A 14,311-nucleotide genomic window follows, 5' to 3' on the forward strand; every position below is an offset into this window, starting at 1 on the left:
CCAGGATTCAAGCCTAATTTTTCATATACGTAGACACTGGACCGAGTTTTTGCTGAATCACTGTACTTGATTCTTAGAAGTGCCCTTTTAAAAAGGCACTCTTCCTAAGTATATGCAGCTTAACCTTATTGCTGACGTTCCGCATTTCTCTATACCATCCTTAGAGTATTAAACAGCTGAACTAGAATAAGAATAAAATGTACGACATTTTCCACGTGGCAGGAAGAGTGAAGGATTTAAGGCTTCTTATTTTTATGTATTCAAAAAAAGGAATAATCACCTGTGCCTACTATTTTCAAAAGAAGATTTGTTGAAAATACGTTAACTAGAGCAGCAAGTCAATTATGATGAAACTTAGAGAAACAATAACAGAAGTCCATTCCTGTAGTTTTTTACCTGAAGAAGAAAAATTTTAAAAATCTTATGCAAAGTGAGCAAAGGAAAGGGGAAATAAAGAGAAAAAATGATGGGAGAAAAATGATAAGATAGAAGAGGTCAGTATTTATTTTAAAAAATTATTTGCTCTTTTACAGCATTTCACCACTGAATCTCATCAAGAAAACAGAGGATAAAAGTTGTGTAAGAGGAAAAAAAAATTATCAGTCTTAATAAAAACGAACAACCATACATTAAACTTTTTTTTTTTCCCCCTAAAGGTTAAATGCTTATATCAAAAACAGTAATGCAAAAGTTCTTTGGCACAGAACTTGGCCTTCCTATGGAAGTTTTATCCCATTTGCCAAAGACTCAACTGACATGGTCTCCCCCAACTCTTCCATCAGAGGACTAAGCAGTTAAGAAATACTCTGGAAGCAACTCAGTGCATTTGTAACCTGCCAGAAGATAAAATGTAAGGCCTTGGTTTTGCACTACAATCCACCTGACTTCTTCCCTGTCTTCAGAGAAAAGGTGATATGCTGTATGTTGGAGGGGACAGGACACTTACCAGTATGGACCAGTTGGGAACTTTATCTGGAGGAGATTAACTTCTTTTTTAAGACTCTCTATGGTACCAAGTAATCAGAAAAAAAAGTATTAAAAATTAATTGATAAAGCTGTGGTTTCTAATTCAGTTATTTTCAAGACATGGGAACCCTAAGAAAAAACAGAAAAGTGAAAAAAACCCAAGAAATAACCCTACATGGCACTAGACCTTTCCTATCTAACCCCTGTTCCTCTCCTGGGAAGTCCCTAGTGACGAGGTACCAGGTCTCACAAGGACTGAGTCCCCCAGCTGCTGAGCACCTTGCCCCGGAGGTGCAGCACAGCACACCAAGCGCCGCTGCCACCCTGCGTCACCACAGCATCCTGCCCAGCGCCTCCCCACCTTGCCAGCACTGCTCATCAGGAACAAAACTGAAATCAGATGCCCTTGCATTCAGCCAGCCCAGCAGCAAGACCATTATTAAGACAAGGGGAGTTTATCTGTCTTATTAAAGCTGACACTTAATTCACCTTAGTATCACAAGTTGAAAGCATCTGAGATTTCTTTATAAGCGTCTTCAAAACCATTTATGACTGTTGTAAATACCACAGCAAATTTTAAAAAATGAGTAACTACACAAATTTACATTAGCCACAGCCCAAAAAGTTGCATTTTTAACGTTTTAATCTAATTCTCGTGCAGATTCAGGCAACAAACTGAAAGCACAGAGTCCATTTTTTGGTAGTCAAATGATTTATAAGTCTGATGGCCCAGACAACCAAAATTTTTTTCTTCGACCTCCCAGAAAAATCACCCAACATGCTGAGAGGGCAGAAAAAGTGAAATCTTTCATCAACTTATGCACTAGTTTCAGTTAAGAACACAAAATTGGTTAAATCTTACAGAAGTTATGTAGTTCCAGCATAGTTTCTTAAAAATATATTTTAAGCTGCTGACTCTCATTTGAATATGCTGGATTTTTAAAAATGAAGTCTGAATTACTCAGTTTCAAGTACATAATTTTACTGAATTTTAATTCAACAGAATTATATTCGAATGTTCTTATTGCTCCTGTTCTCTATATGTGTAGGACACATCCTTTATAAATTGGTTCACTGCAAGCTTACAACCACTTTTTCACACAGAATGAAAGGGAAAAACCTTCCCATCAGCCCATCCCCTTCCCCGGGGAAGTTATTCTGAATCGAACAGTAGTGCAAGTCTGGTCCTGCAGCAGCAGCTCACCCATTTTAAAGTGTTAGTATTGTAAAAAGGTTTTATGAGAAAGAAAAGACGTTGGAATTGCTTAAGGTGCCATAATCAGTGTAGCATGGACAGTGCCAGCCTTCTAGGGTCTAAAGCACGGCCTGGACTCAGTCTTTGATACATGTTACGCCATTTGGGGGATTTGGAATTAAGTTCCAGCACTGCATACAGCATAATATTAAATCACACACAATGCAGTATAAGCAATCCTCTGCTGGCCCAATCTACTAAAATGATTTATGCACAGAAAGTTTAACTGTACAGCAGGGAGACTGCTGCACATTTGCACCATCACAAAGAACCCTTGTCAAGCAAGTCACTGGTATAAATGCCATTTGGGCAGGTTTTAGACTGGCGTGAGATTTAGAGTTTCAAACTAAACCCACCTTCTTTCAACATGAAAAGACAAACAGCATATTATATGGAAAGTATGCAGTTTCTTATGCACAAACATATAAATACATTTTATGGCAGTCACATAACAAAAACAAAACAACAACCAACCCACCAGAATTAAATAAAAGACTTGCCATAATGCAACCTGTTGTTACTCCTCAGAGTTAGTAAAATATGACTTCCCCTCCTCACACCAGCAAACTCTTTCTTCTGCACTTGTTATACATTCTCATTTATATTATCTGTCTAGCTGTCCATCCTTAGATTGTAATCTGCTTAGAACAGGCACTTTGCCTTTTCGACCATTCAACATGCGCTGCAGTTGGTGGTACTATGAACAAATAGTAAATGAACCTCTCTGAAAAGAGACAAATGTAAGAGGGAATTCTATTGTATAAAAGAAATGTTCCCATGGAAGACAGCTCAGGTACTTAGCTGAACTAGTTTTTACTCAGAAGACTATTAAAAATACTATAATACTCCTCTGCACATTGTTTGCTTGCATGGAGACATACACAGTGCATTTTTAGGAGCCTTATTCTGGCAGCCTTTCAGAAGCATAAGCTTCTGTTGATATTTTAATAGGAAGTGTGACTCGTTTTACTGCTTTGGGAAGTTTAACACATGCCTTTAAAAATAAGTCAACACCAGAATGGGAGCTGGTTTGTTAGTCCTCCTTAAAAAGCTGGTTATAGAATAAAGGCAAGACTTCTCAGCAAAACTGTATTTCATCTTGCACAGGGAACAGTGCATGAATGAAAAACAGGGGCTACAGGCTGGCAGTATCTCTAGAGCACTTGCTTTCTGCCCTGTTGTAAATTTAAGTAACCTTGCAGCATATAGTAACTTTGAAATCAGAATCTGTCAGAAAAGACTTGGTGAGGAAAATTATTTCCATGAAGATTCACTAAACTGACAAAACATTTCCACAATTAAAAACCTCATGAAAAAAGAAAGAAATTACATGAGTTGTATTCAGACACAGATTCAGCTGTGAAAAGAGTATGTACAATTTGCTGCAAAGCTCCACTCAAACCCCCTCCAATTCAGTACCCTTTTGCCCTCAGCATCCACCTTCTCCCCTGTTGAAATCAAGAATGCAGAGTGGATATTGAAATTAACTAGTACAGTAAGTGAACTGCAGAATTAGTGCCAGTCTAGCAAATTAAACAAGGGAATAACCTAAATTTTTTTCAATTTTTCTTTTTTTTATTTCCAACAAATTAGAGGGCTCCAGTAGATTTTATCAAATACTGAGCTCCCCACTCTCTTTCTCAAACTGTATAAATGCCTTGAACTCCCAAAAGAACATCACCGTTCCTTAGCCCCATGTAGTGCTCTTTCATTTACCCACTTCCACAGCACCATTTTCAAAGACTTATTTTAGCCAAAGGGAACAAAAGTGGAAATCCTGAAAGGAGATCAGCAGATTTTTCCAGAATTTTAAATCTTCCCCCTCCACCAACTGTCCACAAGACTTCAACTCCCCTGCTGGGATATCCTTTATGGATGACTCCTGAGGCACTTAAAGATTAAAACAAAGGACGAGCCTCACAAGTCTTCCATCGCCATGCCAGCCACAACAGTTTAGCCACCCTCTCTGAACACAAATGAGAAGCCTATCCCCACCTTTGAAGTTGCAAGCTTTAGTCAAATTCCAGAAAACAACAGACAGATGTGACAATATATAATACTATGTATTTTGTGAACAACACAGAGGCACACACATATCACGTGATCTGATCACACACAACTGCAAAACCTAGGAATCAATTACCAGGTTGGAAGTGTTTTCTGTAAAAAGTAGTAGTAAACTAAACAAATAAAAATTACAAATAGTCTCATGGAACAACACTAAGCATTTAGAAAAACAAGGAAAATGTCTCTTTAATGCATAAGCAATACAAAATTGGGGCCCAAGTGTTGCAGGAGGCTAACTACAATAGAGCACCTGCGGGCTGCTTCAGAACTGCACAGGCACTGAATGCAAAAAAGAGCCACAGTGCTTCCATGGTGGCATCAGTTCCAATTCAAGCACAATAATAGGGCAGAGCACAGTGCTCTTCACTTGCATCACAAAAGAAAAAGACCAGCAATCTCAAATGTTGTGTACATGCCCTAAAATGGATGCTAGAAAACCACAACGAAAACCCACAACCCTATTTTACACAGGGCTCCCCACACAAAAATTACACACCTCTATATATGCAACTGATTAATTTACTGCAAATCTTCCCTCCTTATAATATAATTTTCTTTGCTTTCAAATAACCCATAATTTCCAACCACTCCCATGGCACAATTTAACCTAAATAAATCCATTCAGGTATGCTCCCGTCATCAGTTATTTTGCAAAGTACTAAATTCTCACTACATATTATGGAGTGACTTTTGTACATAGCTCTGTGCCGTCAATTAGTGATATAAAAAAGGGCAGTTACAGTGATAAATTTATTCTGGTAAGAACTGAAAACTTTACCTACAGCTGCTTCTGCACAACTCTGGAACAAGACCATATGCTGTGTCAGTGACTCTGCCTAGAATAGTACCTCTAGAAGAGGCTGTCGCTGGTATTTGCTGTGTTTTGATGATGCAGCTACACAGAGTATGTCACCCTGGAGTACTCTGCACATATAGAAGAGGAAGATTTAGAAAGATGACAACCTGACCATATATTGAGCTGCGCCTCTAGAAAGGCAATATTCCTCAGGATCAGGAAATACCTTGCTAAGTTATACAAATGCAGATCTTGCCAAAATGGCAAGATCATAATAAATATGGAAGGTCTTTTACCAACTCCAAGCTATGCTGTACAAAAGCAAGTGAGACATTTTTTTATCTGTGGAAAAGCTCACCTGTGTGAAAGAAGAGGCAAAGGTGATTTCAAAGAAGGAAGCAAGGAGATCACTGGAAACAGAAGACTTGAAAGACGATTGATGAGATACAGCCTGATAAGATCCACTAAACATTACTTTGCAAAGAATCCAGTATCTTGTTTTGCAATACCCTTTAAAAAAATAAGCATATCACATTAGCCCATAGCATGATATCTTGCTAGAGACAGATGTGTGTTTTAAAGCTAAAAAAGACCATTTTAATTCTGAGGTCTTAGATGAGTAACGTAGACTTCCACTCAGTAACGCCTCTATTGAGCTCTCTAGATCTTAGATGCATTAGAACATGTCTCTCAGTAACATTACAGTGTTTAAATCAAGACTTCAAGTGACAGAGAACCTACTGGGGCAAGATGTTCCAATGGTTAATTACACTATGTTCATTATGGTACATAGGGCAAAACTACTCTGCTCAGGAGACATATTAAACTCACTAGAGAACAACAACCTAATCTGCTAGCTCCAATGTACTTTGTGAAAGATATTGAGGCTAAAAAGACAAGGCATACATACTCTTCTTAAAGCAGGGCGTGGCACACTAAATTCTACAAATGAGTGTAACCTCCTCTTATCTCCTTAATTATGGCCAACATACCATCTTTCTCTGTTTAAAATATGTAACCGTTCCTGTGTAACCCAATGTGAAGTCTCAAGTTGGAAAAGACTGTAGAGTTTGTAATTTTAGACTAGATGAAGCAAGGAAGAAGGCACAAATGAGTACTTTCCATCTGAAAATACTGAATAGAATGCAACATAATAATCTAATAACCTAATGCAATGCAACTCCTCAGGAGCTGAAACACAGCAGCTTTTTAGTAACACGAGCTGTTTAGGACAAGAAGAGATTAATATTTTATCCCAATAGAATTTCATGGAGAATTTTGATAAGAATGTAATTTCCCAACTGACTGACAAGCCAAGCCTGTGAGGAGGTGTAACACCCCTTCTGTATGTGAAGCAGCCTCAAACCTCTAGTTATCACACAAGTTAAAGAGTTTAGTTTCACATATCACCCAGAGTCAGCACTCCAGCTACACACTGGCTCCTAATGCTATTCTTGGCAGTGTTTATAAGCAAAGTATCACTCAATTTTGTCTTTTGCATAATCTAAACGCTTTTCACAGGACATTTATCCTAAGAGACATCCCAAATGACCATGTTCATCTTCTAAAATCTGGCAAGATCACAAGTGATTAGCATGCAGGATATATTATAGAAAAGATATTACAATTGGCTAGGTAAAATATCTATTCAGACTTTTTCATCTTTAGTTCCTACACACTGTGCAAGCAATACGCATTAGCCATGGAATGTATAAATTAATCTGCATAGTGTTTATAATATCAACAGCCCTGTGTTGAAATCTTGAGACAGAAAGATACTTTATATAAGATATTTTGACCTGAAAAAAACCCCAACTTTTGCCAAACAAAAATGAATACTTATACAGAACAAACTAATCTATTTTCTCATATAAATAATTTTCAAATAACAGTTTTATTACTTCTGAAGCTTGTTTTAGATGAAAATGTACTTGTTGGTCACAGACACATGGGCTAAATAGAAACATACAATGAAAAATACATTTTTGTTTGATTTCTCTGTAATCATGCTATGTGTCTTTCTAGAATGGAGATCCAATAAGACTTAATATTATGATTACAAATAAACATTTGACCTAGCAGAGTACTCCAATGTCTGTAATGAAGCCTTTTTCCACATTAAAAATATTAATAGTGATGTGGGTTTATGCATGAAGCTATATAAATACATACTCTTAAATTACTTTACGAGAGCATTTCAGACAGAAATTCATTCTAAAAAGCTTTCAGCACACATTTTAGGATATTCAGCACAATCTAAATATCACTGCAGTAACATGATGCAAAGCCAGTGTACTGGCATCAAATCACTCCAGTGGATCAATGTCATTTGAAGAATTTTTAAGAGAAAAACCTCACAAGGATCATGTACCTGCAATCTTCAGCCTGCACATCTGTCAGATAGCCCACAGCTGTTTGCATCAGTTTCTTCTTATCCTCTTCTTGCTATTAATGATTCCAGTTCATTAATTGCCTCTTGATGTTTTTGTGGTATTACCACCTTGGGGACCCAGGTGCTGCTTCCTCAGATCTCTGCAAACCACCATAACCCTAAACAAACCAGTCTCCAACAGCTCAATGCCAGCACAGCTCCACTGACCAAGCAGAGGCAACTGTAAGAAAGAATATGTGGCTTCTGAACATATTTCACAGTCTAATGAGGATCCTGGCAGAGCAGGATGAACGAGTATGATGGTTTTCTTAACATGTGACATGAGCTGCCTACCATTATGCAATGGGACTAGCACCTTATAGCACACAGTGCGAGCGAGCAGATAAGGTGGGATGCCATCTGGGATACCAAGGAAAAGGCTCATCACACGAGTCCACCCCTTGTGAGACAATAACTTGCTGTGCGCTCACAGCTGATCTGGAGGAACTTGCAATGCCCAGTGAACTGTCAATGCACTGATGCTGAACTGCAACCCACTGCCTAAAGATCTGTAGAGCATGGATACACAAGCTTTACATTAGGGTAACTACGCTGACACACTCGTACCAGTGCTAATATCTAACACACTGAGCTGTAGTTTGCACTCAAGGGAAGAAGAAAACAACCCAAACAACCCCACATGAACAACTCACATACAGGATGCCATTCAGTAAGTGCCAAAGCATACCAAACAGAGAGACATTATGTGCTGGTTTTTAAAGAACATGTTCTCTTTTCCTATGCAATTTTGCACAGAGGTCTAAAACCAAACAGGCTAATTTCTTGGCTCAGAAAGCAGATTGTCAGAAGACTGCTGACCTCATAAACCAGGCTATCACGTAGCTGGAATTTCACACATATGCATTTGTTCAGACAGAACAGCAAAGCCATCTTGTATTCTAGATTCAGCCAAGATTTCCAGGTACCCAGACAATATATCCCAGGAATTGCCAGACATGCTCAGATACTTTTTTGTCCTGGTGGTCTGAATATATGCAGCAAATCCAGTACCCCTGCAGCATACATTTCTGTACACAATCAGCTCATCAGTGGCAATTCATATTTGAATTCTTAAACACACATCAAGGTTTTATTCTAAGAAGCAGTAACTAGGCCATGCTTGATCACTGGAAGAATGATCCTGCTCAGCAACTGTTTCAAATATGAGATGTGTGGAAAACATTTTACTTTGAAAGGCTATACACAAAAATCAAGTTATGTTCACAATTCTGTATTTTGTGTAGTGAACAGTATTAGGGTTAATTTCTTCTCTGCAAATTGGGATGTTTGCTGTCCACATTAGATGATTACATGGATGTATAAAGAACAAGTAATTAATACAGTTACTTGAAGATAAACCTGAAACATAATGGTAAGGCACCGCTGGTTGAGAAACAAGCACATGAGAACAGCTTGTCCAGAGGGAGAAGCCAACTGAAGCATCAGCATGCTGGTGCCACCAGACTGCGCCCTGGGTCAGACATGCAAATAATGTCAGCATCGACAGCAAAGACCTCTTCTGACTGACTAATAAACCCTGACTGATTTTAAGAAGCTTGTCTTAAATGTTGCAGAAAACATCTGCTGATTCACTGGTGCCAAAGAAGTGATGCTGCAAATTCCTTTGGATGCAGCACGAGAACCTCAGTAGGAAATATGGTAAAGAGAGAATGTGGCTTTGGAGTGGGTAAGTTCCAGGGTCTCAAATTAGAAAGGAATTTCCCTTGTGATAGAAATTTGAAAGCCGGATGCAAACTTGCCCCATGCATTGGAGATATCTAACATAAATAAAATCATACCATCAGATAATGATACAACTTGTACTCCATCATATCAATCCTAGACACAATATATTCCTGGATATCTCAAAAGTCAGAGTGAGTGCCACTGCAGCAGGTAATTTTGCAAGTTGCTGAGCATCTGCTGAGCACAGAATATCTGTATTAAATAAATGTTATGCATAAAATCTATTTTTAAAAGCATTTTCCTCTCTCTTTGGTCTTTCTCCCCTCACCAGAAGGAACTTACTGCCTATCCTACCTCCCCACACACATCCACATAAGATAATGAAACAGCTGTAGTGCCGATCTAGAATTTAGAAGTTCTGCATGAACTACAATTTAAAACAAATCTGATGGCAGTATTTATCTATTGAAGAAAATTTTATATATTTCTTTAACATAAGCTAGTATAAGCTAGTAACCCAACTTTGATATAATATACTGCAGATTTACCAATTTAATGAACTGAAGGGACAAGTCAAAAAGCCCCAGCCCCAGTTTTGGTGAGATATCACATTTTACTAACTCAGATTATAAAACATTAAAATTATTATTAAAATTATTACCCTCTTAGAAACCTAGAGGTGTTCCATTAATTTCGAATTAGATGTCTATATTAAACAGAAAACCAAAGTAAACAGAGCATGTCATTTTAACATGCTTACTCAGACCTGCATAATTTTCAAACTTAAAACCCAGAAGGTTACAAACCAGACATCTCTACAGGAAAAATAAAAACAAAATAAAAATTCCCCATGGCTCAGATCCAGCCATCAGACATAAATTCAAAGAATCAAAAAACATACATTTGAATTGCTCCTTTACAAGTGGCCAGTAAGGCACTTTGTGAAAATTACTGGGTTTCAAAATGATATTTAAGTGTTACTTCGAGAGGAAAAACTCTTTCAAAGAATAATAGATTTTTTTTTATATTATTCTATCTTCAATGGTCAGATTTCCATAATATGAACTGCTTGATAGTCACTTTCCCTTTAAATTATTTTTTAACCATACAGGCAGTCACATCTGATTTCTGATTCTCCTTACCTTACTTTTCCTTTCAATTACTTTAGTTCTTAATACGAACAATAAGAGTGCTCATTGCATGTCCTCTGTGGGACTCCTGGAACTTAGATACTCAATAGACAGGTGCATAGATAAAGATTCAAAGTCTTTGTTCCACTGTCCAGACAGAATATGTTTAATCTTTTTTTCTACCTTTTCTATGCCATTTAAACTTTAACCTAGTAGTAACTTTTACTGCCTTGATTCACAATTCAAAGGTATAAAGATAAAAAGTCCTCGCCTTGGAACGTAGCTTGAAAACTTCATTCTTAGTCTGTACTTCTTTTGAACTTCTTCTTGGGGTTTTTGTCTTTGTTTTTCCAGGGTGCCAACTTTACAGTATAGGACTTTCCAAACCTAACAGCAGGGCTACTTGGAAGGAAGAAAAGTAGAGCAAATTTGCCCAGAATCAGCTCTTCTTAATGGATAATATTTAAATTACCGGCCAGGGATGATTATAGAGTATTCAGTCTATTTCCCCCCATCTTTTTAAATACCCTACTGGTGACAGACTCCTGCATATAACTGTAAACATACACATTAGCCCATCAAGCATAGCACATGGACCCAATATAAAATTAGCAGAAAAACCACACTCTGTACAGCACAAAACACATCACAATTAATTGCACAGAAATAATAATTTAGCACGATATATGAGCAAAATATCGAGGTACCTACAAGAAGAAACCTTTTACAATAGCTGAGATAAATGTCAAAAGCATATTTGTTTCAGAGCAGATAAACATACGAATTTCTGGAAAATTCAAATACCTTCCAGGAGAGTGAAAGGTGGTGCTGCCGTATGTCACACTGATTCAGTCATGACTCAGTGACCATGCTGATTCAGTAATGCACCAGGCTGCCGAGCGAGGTGCCAGAGGCACCGACACATGCTGATCTGGCGCCGCACTCCGAGGGGACGAGCCACCAACAGAAGGGCGAGACACCAACCAGCTCAGTTTGCCAGAGGTCACCTGCAAGAGCCCATCTTGCTCTTACAGACTTTGTAAGGGAACGATCCCAAGAAATAAAAGGTTTATCCGAGTCTTAAATTGTACTGCCTTTCACCTCTCTCTTGGTTTAGGGAGAAATGCAGAGTTGGACATGGTGTTTAATGCCCGTTACCTAAACTGTTTTTCAAAGCTGTTAACTGGAAGAGCTCACATTTTTTGTAGCTCCTTTATAGCCTTCTAACAAGACTGTCACTCAGCTATGAAAAGCAGCATTGCTTGCCCACTGCTAAGTAAAAAACACAGCAAGGCCAGGAGGAGGCTCTGCACCTCTCCCAGCATCGCTCCCTGGAGTCCAATTACCATGTCCTGCAGTCAGGCTAGGTGAGGAGCAGTCTGCCCTTCTGAGCATGGGGCTTGCTCAGGTGACCGTGTAAAAATAAAACCAGCTTTATATAGCCATAGCCAAGTGGCTGTGTCTTCCTTGGAATAAGATAACCTGCAGAGATGGTGATTCAGGTTGGCTGAAGAATTTCCAGGGCCCTACAACACTTTGAAAGGCCAACCTGGATCACTTTCACCCATACAACACAAACAGCATTCATATATTTACTTATTATGCAAGGTTTTTAATCAGTACAAAGGAAAAAGTCAGTTGTGTCCATCTAGCACCTGTTCATCAATCACTATATTTTCACTCAGGAAATTATGTCCTATTCCCTCTCTTTAAGGAGCTACTATTAAGTCTAATAGCTATATATGGTGAAATCTAGCCCAAGGATTGCCTAGCATCTTATTAAAACTACTACTTTGAGAATGAAACCTGAAAATCAGTAAGCTGTTTCAAGAAAGCGCCCATTGCTTATAAATGTTAGCACATCATTCAAATGACTTCAGAGTTACTAGAGCACTACTCTTTACTGAAGTTATCTTTACCAAATAATGGGAGATCAAAAGAATGCCCTCTTCAACAAGGTGAAAGCCATCAGGAATGCAGGATGACGGAATGCAGACTGTCAGGTAGCAATGTGATTGCCAACATAAATCCTGAAGCTATAAAAAGCATTTAAAGTAATTATGTAAAGGATATGCCCTCACACACTATCATTTAAAAACCATTTAACTCATCATTTAAATTTACTAACAGATGTAAACTCTTCTCCAACGCAAAACTGATGTCCACCACTGCATTTTCCATGCCTTTAAAGAAATTTCAATTTTAATTTATAGAGCCATACAAACTTCCAAAGTGCTCCAGTCACCATTCAGTCTAGATTTATAACCAGGCAATAAAAAATTAAAGGGCATACATATACTGTACTTACCAACTTCTGTCATTAAAAAAGCCATTGGTAAAGATCTTCCTTCCCTTAAACAGGAGGGACTTGGAAGAGTACCAGAGAGAACAAACAGTAGCTCTGGAGAAGCCAGAGGGACCATTCTAGCTATCTCAAAAATCCTGTCTTCAAAAAGCTATTTATAACAGTTTAGAGTAGGAGTTAATTCTGTCTTCACTGAGGGGATGTGAATTAAAAGTTATAAAGAAAAGGCATGAAAAATCCAGGATAATAAGAGGATGAAAGGGAAGAATGCTGCAAGGAGTCAGGCATACACTAGGTCTTGGACTTTGCAGTGATGCATGTTCAGGCATCCTCCACACCCAGGTCATCAATAGTGAGATCCATGAACTGGCATCTCCTCTTTCTGTTCATTCTTTTTAAAGGATGGGAAGGGGCACTGTGAGTCTGTTTTAAGCTCCACCTTTTTGGTCCCTGTTATTCAAATACCCAACAAGCAATTGATGCTTGGTGAACTTGGAGGTGATTCCAAGCACCATTCCTCTGGTTAAATGTTGCTGCTTTTCCCGCCCTTCCTGACACTTTCTTATTTTTAGGACCCTTCAAGATAAATGCTAACAACAGAAGTTAGTTGGAATAAAAAATATCAAGAAATTGGAAAAAATATGGGAGGGGGGGAAGGAGGGGTAAAAACTAAGACCCATAAATCTAACTGCCACATTTCCTATCAAAACTTCAGTCAAGTAGTTTAATGTAGTTTGATTTTCATTTGTAACTTTTAGCTTGACCTGAAAAAGCAGTTCTTAGCTATTCAAACTAATATACAGTACACACAGACAGTACAAAATTGAGGTCTGAACATTTCTCATTTAGAGTTATATGATTACCTGAGAAACATGGAAGTTTATACAGGAGTATTGAACGAATTCTGGAAAAAGTCCACAGAGACATTTTCAATGCTCTAGGATATCTATAAAGAAAATCTGACAGGTTTTAAGTCCTGTTATCTATTTGATTCATACCTGATTATTTTTTGGTATGTTAAGCCTTTTTTTCCCTGATTTTCCTGCCTCATTTACAAGTGATACACTTTCAAATTTAAGACTTTAAAAAAGACCTCACTCTCCAATATTACCCAAAGACAGGCTTCCATATTTTATGCATAATTATTACTAAAAGAAGTCCTCAAAATTCAGATTTTCAATAATTCATTCCCTTTGGCATACTCACTCTTTGTTATTGTTATGCCCATGCTGGACCCCATTGTTTAATTTTCCAGCTTTCACGTTCTGGTCCAGACTCCCTCAAATGTCTGTGACAAATAAATCTTACAGAAATTCTTTACTTCATAAAGAAATAAACCTTTTTTTAACCTTATTGGACTAATCTGAAAATATTTTTTTTAAAAGTTGGTTACAAAAAGAAAATTTAAAAAAGAAAGGATAAAACCCCGTGATATTGGTTGCCATGCCACTTATGATCTCCTCCCTTCATTGTCTTAAAAGCAGAGAAATTGTTTCCTCTGTATTTTGAGCCACTCAAGTACTACAGTTACTTCTAAGGTAATTCTGAAGATTGTAGAAATCTTTAACTGTGCAAATCCAAGTAGTAACTTGAATCAAGTAGTCAAAATACAAAAGCTAATCCTAAAAGCATAAATATTTATTTGCAGTTAGAGCCAGACTTGTCTATTTGTGGG

General features: G+C 37.8%; 1 protein-coding gene across 1 annotated transcript in view; it reads right to left on the reverse strand.

The window, feature by feature from the left end:
- ZNF423 (zinc finger protein 423) overlaps nucleotides 1–14,311 on the reverse strand; it is a 920,137-nt gene that overhangs the window by 645,859 nt on the left and 259,967 nt on the right. The gene's annotated exons all lie outside the window — the stretch shown is intronic.

Source organism: Apus apus, chromosome 11 (assembly GCF_020740795.1).
Source record: "Apus apus isolate bApuApu2 chromosome 11, bApuApu2.pri.cur, whole genome shotgun sequence".
Lineage (NCBI taxonomy): Eukaryota > Metazoa > Chordata > Aves > Apodiformes > Apodidae > Apus > Apus apus.